Source organism: Camelus bactrianus, chromosome 8 (assembly GCF_048773025.1).
Source record: "Camelus bactrianus isolate YW-2024 breed Bactrian camel chromosome 8, ASM4877302v1, whole genome shotgun sequence".
In the NCBI taxonomy this organism is placed as follows: Eukaryota; Metazoa; Chordata; class Mammalia; order Artiodactyla; family Camelidae; genus Camelus; species Camelus bactrianus.
Window position 1 is genome coordinate 42114608 of NC_133546.1, and position 16458 is coordinate 42131065.

The following is a 16458-nucleotide window of genomic DNA, read 5'->3' on the forward strand; positions in this document are numbered from 1 at the left end:
TGGTGATAAACTGTGTGACCCAAGTTTCTGTTTTGGGGAGCAGAATGGATATGGTACTGTAAGACAGTGAATACAGAGTTTGGTAGTAAAGTATTGTGGGTTTGAGTTGAAATGTGGTGAGTACAATTTTGACATGTTGTTGGGTTTTAAACACTTGGATAGAACTAGGTTAAAATGTTGCTTAGATAGCTGAACATATGTGCCTGGAACTCAAGACAAACCTTGGCTGGAGAGAGAACATAGATGTTAGAATTTTTTAAAAAATGATGTGGCTAAAATCTCAGGGAGCATGTTCGCGATATAATTAGCAAAAGAGCACTATCAAATTATACTCTTACATACTAAATTTATTTTTACAAGATTTCTTGAGGGAAAGGCAGAGAAAATAGTGAACCCAAGTGTGAGTCAGATTAATTTTCCCGTTGAGGCTATCAGAGGGCATTGATAGCATCACTGAATCAGCACAGGAGGGAGGAGTTTTAATTTCCACCCCTGTTAAAGCTGTACCCACGCTCTCCCTCCCAGGTGTTCAGCGAAGGACTCAGTTTTGTCCTTGTATGTATGATTTGGATTATCCATCTGCTGTTTTTGTCCTTAGTTCGTGGCAACAGAAATGAAGCAGAACAGTGAAATAACTTGTTGAAGCTCAGCTAATATATTCAGATGAAAGCCAGGCCTAGAAGCAGAATGTGATTGACATTGTTCTCAGTGATCCCATATTAGAGTTATTCCATTTATCGTTCGTGTGAGAAAATGAAATGAGTAAATCAGAACAAATGCTAAGTGAATATCAGGATGTCTAAAAGCCCTTGGGAATGTGGCTTGGTTACCTTTGGCTGAAATAGGTAACAGTGGCAAAGACACTGCTACGTGCTCACCAGCTCATTCCCTTTTCCCCCTAAAAACAAGCTGGTCTACATTTCCTGGCTTCTTCGGTGAGACGAGCTCTGTGCTTGAACCTTGGCTGATGCGGTGTTGATGAAAGCGATGCCAGGCACTGTGACCAGTGTTAGCTTACTGTTGCTGCGTGAGGAATTGCCGCAAACTCAGCAGCTTTAAGGAATAGAAGCACATGATTTTACAGTTTCTGTTGATGCATGGCCTGACTGTATTCTCTGCTCATTACCTGATCAGGTTTTTGGGGTGGGAGCAGTTCTCATCTCGGGCTGGAGGAGCCCTTCCAAGTTCATTGGTTGTTGGCAGACTTCATTTCCTTGCAGCTGTAGGACGAATACCCCATTTTCCTACGAATTGTCTGCCCACTGGGGACAGCTCTCAGATCCTTGTAATTGGCCCCCTCCATCTTGAAAGCCCATAGTGGAAAATTTGTTACGTATCAAATCCCTCTCATTTTGAGTCTCTGGTTACCAGTGTTCCTGATCTCTAGACCCAGGTTTCATGTAATTAGATCCATCCCATTCAGGTCATTTTCCTCAATTGTGCTGTATAGGATAACCTAATCATAGGAGTGAAATCCTTCATATTCACAGGATGTGGACACTAGGGGGCAGGGAATCCTCAAGACCATCTTAGAATCCTATCTGCCACTCTGGCTAACCCTCAGAATATCCCGGGAGAGCTTCTGCTCACTTTCTCTTTCCCGTCCACTGCCCAGTGCAGAGATCCAGTTGAGGACTCAGGACTTGAAAGATGGAGGGGCCACCAGATGGAAGGGGCGTTAAGTCCCGGTATGAACAGCAACACTATCCACTCCCCCTTCTCCCACTTTCTTGCATTGGCCTGGGGAGTGAGCAGGAAACAAATTATTGCATTAGATTTTGAGGGAGTTTTTGTTCCAGCTGATGATCTATTTTAGTTAATGCAGAAATTGTTATCAAATAATCCTAGGATAATATTGTGATACATTCAGAACTTGCTGTTTTCCAGCTATTTACGTACTCCTTCCTTTCCCTAATAATTCAGGTAGCATCTTGCACTTTCTGTGCGTGCTGGCCTTGAGCAAACAGCTGTGTTTTGAGCCGCTAAGTAGATTTTGTAACTCTTAATATACAGGGACATCAGTTTGAAAGCTAACGTGTTTTTTATGTGGAAAGCACAGGCTTTATGGAGAAAGAAACTTTTCTCTTGAAATTAGAAAAAATAAAAACTGGTCTTTGTCAAGAGCAAAGTTGTGAGGTTCAGGATGTAGACTACATACAGTGTATCACAGACGAGTGAAAAACGCGTATTAATATGCAGTGGTTTGCTTGCCTAAAGGGAGAAAAAGCATAATCGCTAAAGGAAGGAGGAGGATGGAGGGGTTGTGATGAGATGTTGGTTAGGTCTCAGAGAAGTAGACACCCACATTCCCCAGGAACTTTAAGCCACAGAGAAGCCCCTTGTGAACCAAGAGACTGAAACTGTGGAAGAACTACAGCTGATGTGGGTGCTTAGATACGTTCATCCAGACTTGGGGTTGGTAAAGCACCTGGGAGTTCCAAAGTGTTCTCCAAAGTATTGAGTGGGCTGACAGATCTGCAGGGGCTGAGAGCCAGGGCAAGGCTCTCATAGCAGGTATGAACTTGTCCACTAGAGGCTAAGGTTGGGCTGGTGAGAACAGAGGCCGATGCAAGGCAAGATAGGAGGTAACTCTGCAGAAGCTGGTGAAAATGCAAGATGACGCTTAGTGCAGACAACCCTCCTCTGATATTAGAAAGATGTATTATGTGACTCCCCTTCCTCCATATTACACATAGTTCCAGGGAGAAGGCAAGAAAATGAAGAGAGAGAAGGAGAACAAATTAATTTCGTTTGGATTCTTAATAAAAGGGATTGGATTATGATCTAGCAATATTAGGCTTTGCACCATGAGCCGAAATAGAGGCCCACGTTGAAGTTACTTGGAGAAATATGCAAAATCCCATCTATGAAGATAGAAGATAGCATCCTCAGTCACTTGATGGAATACTTTTTCATTTAAATTTAAATAGCTCTGATAGAAAAAAGGAAGGAAAACTAACAAAACTTCATAAATAAAAGCCTACTTAATTTCATGAAGGAGGCCTGTTGATGCATACTGTGTTCACATCTTAACGGCTTCTCTTTTTGGGGGGCCTAACTCTTAAAAGTTCCCTTGGATTTCATCCTTTGCCATCTTTGTTTTATTCTCCAAATACCACCCTTAAGAAAGCTCATCCACACCTAGGTTATGCACCATTGACTACCAAATGTCTAATTCAGCACCAGTCTTGCCGTAGAATTCCACACCTACTGTTGGCCTTTATATAGTGGGAATTTCCAAATTAACATGTCCCTTGCTTTATCAGCAAACCTTCTTGCCTTTCTACTTCTGTCATGGAAATTTTAAAAATCTAAACATTGTCTGAGATTTCTCTTCCATCTTCTCCACCTACATTTGTATGAATTCTACTTCCTCAGACTCTCACTCCTGCCCCTTCAGCTCACTCCTCGTTGCCTTTGTCTAATATTAGACATCAGTGATTTCTTTGCAGGATTATGGCAATATCCTTGGGATGGCCTCTCTACATCAGGCTTGGCTACCCCACTCTCCAAACTATATATCTACTTCCACCCAGTTCAGTCTCCATATTCTTTTCAGAGTGATATTCCTAAAATGCAATCTGACATAATACTTTTCTACTTTCAATTGTTCAGAGGCTCTCCTTCAGGATAAACTCCATGATACACAAGGTCCTTCCATGGTCTGCCTCTCGCCTCCATTTAAACTTCATCCTCCTTTTCCCAATATGATGATTTACAGAGTTCCCTGCATGTGCTTTGTTCTTTCAGCCCTCTGCATTTTTTTTAACATGTAACACAGTGCCTACATTTTTGAAATCCCTGTTCTGAATAATTTCTGGCCAATATATTAACTCCTGTTTGTCTTTCAAGATTCATATCAAGCATGACATCTTCCTGATTTTTTTCCCAAAAAACTGTGGTTTGGATGGGAGAACTCAAAATCATTTTCCCTCTCACTCAGCCCCCACCGAGAACATGTGGTGATTATCTGTACCTCTTAACTACTGACAGTTCCTTTAAAATGAAGACTATTTCAAGCTTCCCTCTATACCCAGCATAAGGTTCAGTGCCTGGTTCATAATGGAAACATAGTAAAAAGGCTAAATCAATTTGCTAAGTAAAATAGGAAGGAAAGGGAGGGCAGTTTGCTTGAGAGGCATCAGAGAGTGAAACAGAGATAAAGACACAGAGAGACAGAGACTGACACAGAGAATAAAGAAGGAAATACAGAAGACAGTAATTGAAATTTTCTGGGTGAATAACACTGTTGATAAGTTACAGTCTTGGCTTTACTATCATTCAGAGAAACTTGTAAGATGTCATTTTTTTTTTTCAAATATAATCACGGAGCATGTGTTTGTTACCAACTGTCAGCCAGAACAACAACATCTCATAGCATTATCTATCTAATTGCAAAGAACCAATAAAATCACAACTCGTCTCATTACTGACTCATAAAAGGGTTTAAAAATAAGACTCAGGTTGTCAGAAGCTATTGGCTTCAGCGTGAATATACACACATATTTTTTCCCTCAGAACAATTTAATTAATTCAGAGATGTGCACATCAGTGAAAAAGCTTACTAAAAATTAAATTTGTACTTCTTTATGGTAAAAATTACAAAAATCAAAAGCTTTGTCTCTCTGGGGTAAATTCAGGCTGTAAATATGGCCTCCCAACCATCATCACCCATGGTCTGAATCCATCACCATACAGAGAAAACAATTTAGAGGATTACTGACAAAGCCAACTTTTTTTCACAGAAAATTCAACACAGTTGGTGTTTAGTATGCACATTTTGATTCTTCACGTTTATACAGTTGTCCTACTGCATTTCTGATCACTCTTGGAAATGATTTTAAGTAAATATCTGTCACAGGAATTCCATTAAGATCATCTTCTTTGATTTGAAACTCAAAGCATAAGTATATCTTTTTGGCTTTAGCGCATAAGAAACCATAGAGTTTTCACTGAAACTTTGAATTAACTTTAGTGGCAAAAAGAAAAAGTGTACAGTGTCCCAGAACATATTCAAGAAGGTTTTAATTCCAATACAACCTTGTTATAAAAAAGTCTTATCTAGAACATGGGCTCCAAGGAAAGTATTGCAAGTAGCAAATACAAAGTTCAGGGTGAGAGTTAACAACATGGATATAAATGGCTTCACCAGAACACAGTTTGGAGACAAGAAGACAGTTTGGATCACAGCCTTTAGCAGAAGAGTAGAAGAAGTCGGTGGGAAGGGTCATAGAATTGCGTCTACTCTAAATACCCAATACTTTTGAATTGGGGAAAAAATTAAATAAAAGCTACCTGTGGAAAGAAGGAAAAAGTTCTCTAAGTTAAACATTAGGTGCAGTTAAGTATTAGGAGAAAATATTTTTTTTTCACTTTAGAGACTGTCTAATTTTGCTCTTTATTTTTTAAGCTATTGGTCATTTCTTCTTAATTATTTTTTTAAATATGATATCCTCTTATATCCATTTTTTTTCCTGTAAGAAAGGAGAACAACCAGACTACCAATATCTTATTCAGTATGCAGACAGATTTAATGTTTTTGTTCTTATCTGACAAATGTATGTATTGAAATTGTGGTTTGTATTTCAGGTAAATACAGTACAGAGACATAGGAATGCAGTGTCAGCATTAATCAGTTTTCTGTTCTGCATTAAGTTGGAATAAAACATTCCTGACTCACATGACAAAACCACACTTTATAAAAAGGAGACAAGATCCAGATAGTTTTTGGTTTTTCTCCTCAACTCTTGTCAGAGTTGTCCAGCTAAAAAGTCTTTCTTTAAACTAAAACAGATACGGAATCCTAGAACATATATTTAAACTCTGATAGTTTCATCGAAACATGATTTCCTTCTTTCCTTCCTTCACTGACATGGAGTCTCAGGCAGTTGCTCGCTTTAAGTCTGTTGCTCTTGTCTGAATTAATGACAAATGTTTTTCATCATCGTGTACCCATAGTTTTCTTTAAAAGCAAATAACAATTGACTACATGCTGTAAGTGATAATCTCACAGTATAAAATCAAGTCTTCTTCACGAAATGTTAGCTACATACAGCCCTCAGAATGGAAGACCTTTTCTTTCCAAAGTTTTCCAACTATGCCATTGGAATATGTATGTCAGTACATATAGATAGATATCACTGTATCATTTAACTCCTTTTAATGCAAAGTAATAAGCACAGTATAACCAATATACAATATTGGCTTAAAATGAAAGAGGCTATACAGAAGTTAAATAATTTGTCACAATTGAATTCTCATAAATAACTTTTATAAGTTTTTAAGCTCATGTAGAAAAAAAAAACTTTAAGTAGAAAAGTTTGGAAGCTTAGACATTTACACTCATTGTGTGCATGCATCTCTGTGTGTGTTTGTGTATGAATTAATTTCTCCAAAGACATCATATTTTAAATATAAAAATATTAAAGGCTTATATGAGTATTATTGAATTTGAGATTACTAAATATACATTCTAAAGAATGTGAACCCAGGAGGGATTGTGAAAATTACAACCATGTTTGCATGAGGAAGTACATAATATGTAATCATTTAATTGATGTTTTAATTTCTTAAATAAATTATGACTATGAACATTTACAACAAAGTTAAAAAGCAAATAAAATTTGGATAATGTCACATACATGACAGAAAACTGACTACTATATAAATATCTTATTCATGTTGTATAGATAGGATTAATTTAAAACATTACTAGAAAAAGAGGCAAAGGAGATATATATATTTTTTTAAAAGGAAAGATACAAAAAATTTTTTAAAAATCACATAACTGTGATTTTAAAATTTATAAAGATGCTGTACATATCAATTGTTTCTATTTTTCTTGTTCTTTTTTATGATTAAATAAATACTCATATTCACTATAGTGTGATAAGACAATGTCCAACCCTCTTGGAGGGACTGTGGCTTGTGACACACTTCTTGGAAGACAATCAAGAGTCTCAAAAGTGTTCACACATTTTGAATGATAATTCTACTTTAAGAAATTTTGCTATCAGTATAGATATGGACGAAGTTCATATTTTATAAAACATTTATGCCAGCCTTAATTATATTAAAAACTTTCAATAGGTAATATACCCAACCACAGAGGAATTGTTGACTAAATTATGACACAAGTAACAGAATATTACAGAGCTGGGGCCTGTTCAACTTATATTTTTGAAAAAATTTAATAATGGAAAATTATTACCGTATACTACCAAAAAGCAAATAAAATAAAATAACATCAGCTATAAAATGTGTAGGTGAACTTAACCCCTGTACAAAAATTTTCTAGCTCTAAAATGAAGGAAAAATGCTAGTATCTAGTTCATAGACTTACAGTGTATATTAAATAAGTACATGTGAACTAACTAGTTCTAGAACTGGTACATGGTAAACATTTTATAAATGTCAGCTACTGTTGGAAAGGGTTAGTTTTTTTTTTTTAGAGTATTTGGCCAAAAACAGGAGGGAACTTCTGTTCTTCAGTAGAGTCTACAGAAGTCTTTTCTTTCTCTGTGTATAAAGAAAGCAATGCTGACCAACAATTTCAAAATTGGGAAAGGGGAGGTAAAAATTTTATCTTCTTGTTCTGCGGTAAAGAATGAACACGATCCACATGGCCAGGACAATCAAATGTCAGATGTTAAGTGTCTGTCAGATCTCAGAGGAAGTGCCTGTTGACAACTGTGTCCAAGGGCCAAAAGTAAAGTGTGAAAAGAGTCAGTTATCCAAATACCTGGTCTGTGCCACCAGCCCTTGTGTTTGGCTCTCCTGATAGTCACCACTGGTGTCTGTCACAAGAGCAGGATCCACTCCTTCCAACCCCATTGGGAAGGGAAATTGTGATCAAGTGTCCTGTCAGTGGCTGGGAAGTTACTTAAGATGAGGTAAAGCTGAAAGAGTGGTCCTAAAGTTCTATTTGTGAGAGAGAAATAATTCAATCAATAAATTGATGAGAGGAAGGAAGAAAGAGAGAAAAGAAAGGAAAAAGAAAGAAGTAAGAGGAGGGAGGGAGGACAGAGGAGGGAGAGAAGGAAGAGAGACAGAAAGAGAGGAGGAGGAAAGGAAATGGCCAGCTTCATACACATGTGCAGGACATGAGGTGGGTTGTATTTAGCACGCACTCACGTCCTCTAGCATTTCCTTTTTTTTTTTTAGCTTGTTTGCCAAAAAATCTTTCTGCATATATGTAAACTGAGATTCAGAGAGTGTAAATGACTCACTCAGTGTCTCAGCCAATAAATGCAGTGTCTCAGCTAATAAATGATCAGAGATCCCTTGAGGGTTTCAGTCGTCTTTTGCCCCTGTCGTACTAGAAATGTAGGTCACCTTCACTGAGCTCATGATGTTACCAAACTCAGGTTCAGCTGCCCACTACTCAAAAGCCAATACGTTTGAGGGGCAAGTGTCAGTAAATAGGAAAGTTACTTTAATCAGAAAAATCAGCAATCTGGGGAAATGGTGGACTCTGATCCAGAGACCATCTCTGAGGATTCTGCTCAGCCATGACAGTTTTTAAAGGGAAAAATGGTAGGTTTGGGGGGTGGGTGGTAAGAATCTCAGTGAATCATCAAGGCAGGAGGCATCATTTTCCGTTGTGTGCAGACTGTCTGACTCTCTTTTCAGATGTTATCTTGCCCACAAGATCTGCCTGCAGGATTGCTAAGGGGGCTGTTAAAGGTAGAAAGCTAATAATTCTTTAATTACTTCATTCTTCATTCTTACTTCTTTTTATCTAGGAAAAGACTCAGTAGGTTAGGCAAGGCATGGTATGCATTCAGGAGAACATAAGTCAGGAGTTAGTTTGAATTGCTTAGTGATCTCATTCCTATGATTAGGTCTTTTAAGGTTAGAGGGGGACAGAAATGGGTAAACAGAAAAGGACAAAGGAGCTATTTTCACTTCCCCACTGTTAAACGTCATTCCATTTCAATGGGGTTGGGGCGAAACTCCATCTTCTACAACTTCTTCATGCTGACATAAGGTGCCGAATTCTCAGAGTAGAAGCTGTCGATATGGGTCTGTAGCATCTCTCTGCTGACAATTTTAGTTGCCTGCCTGCATTTACAGGCAGAGAACACTACAGTTATTTTGATGTCCACAAAGATAGAGATTATTATGAGTAATAATGTTAATCCCGTTCTCTTGAGGTCAGTTCTTGGGATTGTGCTAGTCCTAGATTTAGTACTGCTCAAGATGGAGCAGCTGATGCCACGTCTACAGTCTGGTCATCATACACTTAGCTTTTTTCCTCTGGTGGCAGATACAGTATCTATAAAAGAAATAAGAAATGTGCATTAGACACTGAGTCTGTGACTCTATTGTCCTAATCACCAACTATTCCGTTTTGTACTTGGCAGAGGGTTGGTGTGGGGAGGGGGCTGCAGGGTTCTGTTTGGTTCCAATAGGTTGCAGTCCAGCTTTTTAGTTCAAATTTGGAAGAGTCTCCACACCCCGTTATGTCCAAAAAGCTAACACTCAGCTTCTCCCCCTGACAGCAAGGCCGAGGGAGGCACACATGCTCCATTCTCCTCTGTGATGTTGTTACAACTCTGCACATACACAGAGCCTTCTTCTTCATAGCCATTGTAGGGAAGTGTTTCTGAAATTGCTTGCTTTTTGGAATGGGTTAAACAGGGTCCCCACCAAAGTGAGAAAATAAAATGAGATCACAGGGTCAAAAAACAGTCCCCCACTAAAACAAATAAATGAAGAAAAAGTCTGCAGAGTCACAGCTCTGATTCCAGCCATACATAAAAATTTATGAACAGCTCACTTTTGCTCAGATCATTTCAGTTTTCTCCAAGAATATTGGTGGGTATTTGCTTTTAATTTGTTCAACTAAAGAAACATTTTAACACTTTTCCCAAAATTAACAAAAGGTGACTTCAAGTTCTACTTCTAGAAAGACCACCATTAAGCACCAGTTTTTCCAGCTCCCACTTATTGAAGTGATCTTTTTAGAAGTGAAACTTGAAATCACCTTCTGTTAATTTTGGAAATTGTATGATCCATTTTCCAGCCTCAGTACCATTACGTCCAGTACCATGACACATATAGAACATGACTTACTTAGCTTTGACTTGAAAGAAGTTTTTGATTGACCTAAGAGTTTTCGAATTGAAAGCAGAATTACAGTATTAGAATTAGAGGTAGTATTTGGGAGTTTTCTACACAGTCAATTCACCTTTTAAAACTCTTTTCAATTTCTCCCTGCATTTCAAACTAATATATACCATGTTTGCAGTGCTCCCTTTTTCTGTAGTCCCATTAAGCCCATTAGGAATAAATATGTAACATCTGAGTTTGAGTTTTGTATGAACTTTGTATGAGGACTGTCAAAACACTTTCAGTTGAAGTTTCCTGAATAGAGTGAAAAATGGATGGTTTTAGTAGATGGAAGATTTTAAAAGATGGTTAGATCTAGTTATATCATTCATTTTACGTGGTGGGGGTAATCTGGAACTTCCAGATTACCTTCCAAGGTCTGCATGGTCTCTATAAGAATATATTTTATTTTGATGATCATCTAAAAAGAATTCACTCATATTCTGGATTACCTGGTGGCCCTACTTGTAATCAAATACTCAAGGAGATGTCAGCACTTGCTTGTCTTATTATGGAGTCCGAAGCTGAGTGAACAAATGTTTTCCAAGACTTAGATTTAGGAAAAAATAAATGTATTTGTGCAATTGAGTTATCACATCTTACATGATAAACTTGAACAGGAACAATGACAAAACATACATGATAGTAGGCACTGTTGTGACATCTAAGGCAATCCATTGTAGTATTCCTGTGTTTACACTGGCGGTTAGCGACAGCTTATTAAGAATAAGTATAGAAATAAATATGCATATGGGAGACCTGAGATCTAGTCTTGGCACATCCTCTCACTGTATTATTTTGAGCACAAAATTGACCCACTCTAAGACTCAGTTTCTGCGCCATTAAAGCAACAGGACATAAAATTATTTCTGAGATCTCTCAGTTCTAACAGTCTATGTAAAAAGATGCCCTAGGCATCTGTTGTAAATTCATGTGTTACATTTTCAGTTCTTTGAAATATCTAAACTCCACAAATTGTGTATTTTTTGTTGTATTCCAAAAGAGTATTCTTCATCTTCAAATTGAAGAATAGAGCTAATGATTCCAACGTTATTCTGAATAAAATGTCTAAAAGAAAGAGTCCCAGCAAATTCATGTCACTTTTATTTGAGGGCTGTGTTACAGTAATCTCCTAAGAAAGCATAAAATATGTTTAGTTGTAGATGTTTTAATATAGAGGGAACTTCATTAACCATTTTATTGCCTCATAAGCTTTCCAAGGGTAATACGTTCTTGTATCAAACAGAGAAGCATCATTCATTTTAATCTGGTGGAGAAAACATGGGAATGTATGCATATTTGTGTGCATACAGTGGTAGATGTGAACAACCATGTCTATGATGACAAAAGCACAAAGTTCTAAGTCCTCTGGGAGGGAAAACAAACTCTAACACGCTATTTTCATGAATAGCTTTTCACTAGGATGCTCCTTAAAATTATTTTCTCCTTTGTGTATACAAAATACATGACTTTAGACCAGCAGTTCTCAACCAGGGATGATTTTGTCCACTGAGGAACACATGTGATGTCTGGAAATGCTTTTGGTCATCACAAACTGGGGGTAGGGTGGGGAAAGTGTTCCTGTCACCTAGTGGTTAGAGGTCAGGGACACTGTTAAACATTCTACAATGCAGAGGACAGCCCCCCACAGCAAAGACTGACCCGTCCCCAAATGTCAGTGATACCAAGCCTGAGGAACCCTGCTGTAAACTGCAAGCACAAGTTCCCAGTCCCTCCTGTACCAGGTCTCTGAAAAGCTAATAAAGACATTTTTGTCTCCACATTCTCTCCTTACAAAGTAGGAACTTCAGGCTGTTATTCAACTGTTACAGTCTTTCTTTTGATTTCTCTTTCACATTCTAACAGTCTCAATATATAAAGAATTGAAAATTTTTAAAGTGCTAAGTTGAGGAACTATTTATGTTACTTGACAAATGCAGTAATGTCATTATAGGGCCTGTTTCATTCCTTGTATTTCCAGAAAGGCGCTCTCTCTCTTTATATATATATATACTGTCAAATAATGTCTTTCCATGCTTTTGAAAACTCAGTTGAGGAAGCCAGTGCAGTCTTTTTGATTCCATTGTTGTTTTTCAATGTATGTAAATTGTGGTTGCCAAGAGTTCTAGGAGGGATAAACTGGAAGTGTTAGGAGTTGAAAAAGACTTGATATTTAAAATGTGATGTACATGCTTATATTTATTTTCAGGTTTGTTCAAGATACTTTCTCATTTTTTCCTTAAACTGGACAAATCAGTGTTGCTTAGACTTAACTAAGTTTTTATTAGCATTTCCATTTTTCTGAAGGACTCCCAAATCAATGTCTAGATAAACCATAATGGAGGCCTGTGAGTGCCTCTCTTGGAAGAATTGTAGCGCCACCTACAGGAGTCCTTATGCATCCCACTCTGACTAGCTCTGCTCCCAGCAAGCATTGATTGGTATGTGTACAGTACAAAGGAGAAATGAACAAGTCTAGAAAACAAAATAAAGGAAGACAACAAACAAAAGCCAAGGAAAACATTTATATTGTATCACGTGTCTTTGAAGTATGAACTTTACTGGAGTCTTTTGAAAGCAAGTAATTTCTTGATTTCCAAATCTATATTAAAAATCTATATTAAAAATAAAAACCTGCATATTTAAAATGAGAAAACTATACCTTTATATTTAAATGTGCTGAAAAGAATGAGTGACAACTGTCTAATGCTACTGGATTTTGAAAAATCAGTACAAAATTTTACAGATTGAACTGAAGCTGGAACTAAAAAAAAAAAAAAGAAAAAAAAAAACAAATCCACAAACTACTCTCAAAATAGAGAGTAAATTGGAAGATTCTTTTGTTTTCCTTTTCCATTCTCTTCAGAACATGGGTTTATTCAGTTGAGGGCCTTTCTATTTTGGGCAAAAGCCCACATTTTCTGGGTTTAAATTCAAAATGCCCATTTCTGATGACAACAGACATCAAGTTCATATTCTTGTCCCCTGTGCTCTTCTTTATGTATGTGGACTTTGCAGCTGGAAAACCATTATAGCGACTCATCAGCATAAGATAGTATCTGTGAGAACCTTTAAGAGCGTTAAGGTCAGATTTAGAACAAGTCAGCATATATGTAGTTGTTCAGTAAGAAAGAAGTTGGCATTCAAAAATCTACCTCTTAATCTCCTGTGAAAAGGACATTTAACACTTGAAAGCCATTTTACACCAACCAGACAGCTAAACTTGGTAGCTACATCATGAAAGGCGGCCTGCCCACTCTGCATGTGCCAAGCAATCACAGTCTTTGATGAAGTGGAAGAGGGCATTACCATAAATCTTGTCCACTAATAGAATGTTCATTGAGTCCTTTTGGTAGTTTTATGTAGCATGGATTAAAACCAGACCTTGTCTGTTCCTAACAGGAAAGGAGAAGTAGAAGGAGCAGAAGGTGTTTTTAGAGTAAAGACCAGCCAAGCAAATTAAACCAGACCATTAAGCTTAATGGAGTTTGAGAAACCAAGGGGGCAGTTACTAGCTCAAAATAATGACCATCCATCCAACCTGAAGGAAATGTGGGAGAACAGAACTCCCTCTCTTCTCTCTCCTTACTCTCTGTCTCCTTCTCTTTCTCCTGAGGACACACCACAGAAGGACACAAGGAATGGGGATATTAGGGGTCAGTGACCAACTGCACTGACCATGAAGTACAGTTACAGAGCTTAACTCTTTTCCCAATCATATCAGTTCTCTCTGTTAGTATCAAAATAGCACATCTAAAGTGAGCCATATGGAGCTTTCTAAGAATCCAGATAAAGTAACTCTCATAAATGTTGGCCGCAAAGAAATTTACAGCTCTTTATAACCAGAAAGTGGTACACTGGCGGTGATAGAAAAAAAAAAAAGCTGTTGGGGGTAGTGTCATGAAAATAATTAAAAGAACCAAATGGGTTCAATAGGATGACGTCAATCTTAAAAGTGGTGGGGCAAAACTTACTCTTTCTTTGTTCTGTTGTGCTAAAAAAGGGTATATAAAACAAATTAGGTTGCGCAGTTTAGGGAATTTTAAATTTTCCCTAGACAAGCAGGTTGAAAGTAGAATTATGGCCTCATCTTTACTGGTGAGTTTGGTGAGTTTGAGATCTATCTGTATGTACATTTGGGGGGGGGTATTTTCATGTAATTTTTACTCACAAATGTGAATAATAAAACCAGACCATTGAATGAAACCATCCCCCTATCATGCAAAATTGTTTTCGTAACCTTAAATCTAGTTTATGTTTTGTTAAATTGTGACTTACAATATAGATTTAATGTAGCATACTTATCTAGTGCCATAGCTGTATAATTTTGTAATATACAGGCAGAAACTTCTGTCTCTCTACTTTAGATCAATTTCAGAATGAAAGTCATCTAGCTAATACATATTAAGTGAGAGGGTATAGCATTAGTTTCTTTAATTTTATCTGAAATTGTATAAATCTCTAAATATTTCTTATATAATCCTGGGAGTTCCTTATAAATAAGTGAACAGCCCAAAAGATTCTATGATTTGAAAAAGTAAAATCTGTTTTAAAAAGAAAATATAAATCAAGAGGAAAATCAACTCAAAAGAAGTATGTATTCAATCTTTGCTTGGGATCAAATTGCATTTTTCACATAATTTAAAGAAAATTCACAGAGACCAAGATGCCAAGTTGATGCATGACTTGGAATATATTGGAAGTTATGACATAAATTCTGGAACGCCATTGAAAGGCAAAAGAAAATGCTGTTAAATTTCTGATGCTACAAATGGGAAGGCTTTACTGCATTATAACATCTTAGCCTAAAACATGCATCTTAATAAAGATAAGCATGTTTCAGTCATTTTTCTGGCTGTCTTCTTTAAGATGGATCTAAAAACCCAGGGTCATGTGTTATTTTCCTAAAACATATTCTCTTTAATTCATTCCTCTAAAAATGGATTTTCACATATCTCTTCCGTAAACATACTGATCTATAAATTGCTTTAAATAAAACAAGAACAAGAGGAGCTCTTATTTACTGAGGAACAAACTCACTTTCTATTAGAACAAAAGTTTTATTTACATCAACCTAAATAAGAAATATCACAAAGCCTAAAGGCAGCAGGGTCTAGTGACTGAGCTTCAGTCTCAGCTATGCTGTTTGTTAATGAGTGAGTTTAGAGAATTATTTATCTTCTTTGAGTCTCAGTTTTCCTATTTGAAAAATAGTAATAATAATAATAATAATAATAATAATAATAATAATAATAATAATAATACCTACTTCATGGGGCAGTTTTAGGTGACAAATGTGTAAAGGCCTAGTACACCGTCTGATACAATAGATACTTAATAGAAGTGGTCCCTCAACCCTCTGGAGCTGTACATTTAAACCCCAGTTGTCCTCTACAGATTATGTATTCTTAGATACACCTTTTTAAAGTCTTTATTATATAGAAATTATATAGAAAACAATCTGCAAGTGCACATGTGAAAGTTCTAATGCACAGAAAATAAACCAGTGCTTCTTTTTCTAACCATTGTGTAGGCTAGAACAGGATACACAATGCTGTAGTGGCAAGTTCCAAAATTGTAGTGACCCTCTACATAACAATGTATGTCTCTGTCATTTAGTCACCTTGGGCCTGGGGCTTTCCAGAGTAGCTCCCTTCCAAGGGTTGATACAGGGATCTACACAGCATCCGTCTTTTACTATGCAATCTGAGAAGACCTAAGACCTGACCTTCAAAATCAAGGTAGAGGGAGAGAGAGTGGAGAGCTCACACATGCTTTGACGTGTGTTAGACTGAACGTGATCACACTCTACCTAGAACTGGTGGCAAGGCCCCAGCCAAGCTACAAGGGATGCTGGGAAATCTAGGCCAGAATAAGACCTAGTCAGTAAACTCTTATCATCTCTGCCATTTTGAATGTACAATAAAATCGTTAGCAAAGCTATTTAATGTATCTTTTATTTTAATAGCTATAATCTATTTTAAAAACTGGTTTTGATGCTGCCTTTAACTCTGCATTGGTTCTGTATTAAAACATGAGGAATTTTGAAAAATATTTTTCATGATGTTTTCTACTTGCTTAGAGTATTTTATGTTTCATGACATTTTTTACATTCCTGTTTTCGGGTGTGAATTAAAACATGTTCTGTAGCAGTATCAGATTTTGTTTTGCTGTCCCATTTTGAAACCAAATTTGATCTTTCATAGTAGATAGACACAGCAGGCTTATTGGTACTATTTGAACTAAAACCTTTCATAAGCATGTTACAAGTAGCCAGTGATCATGATAAAACTACAGTTTGTCCAAGAAAGATCATGATGCATCATTATATAACCTACATAAGCT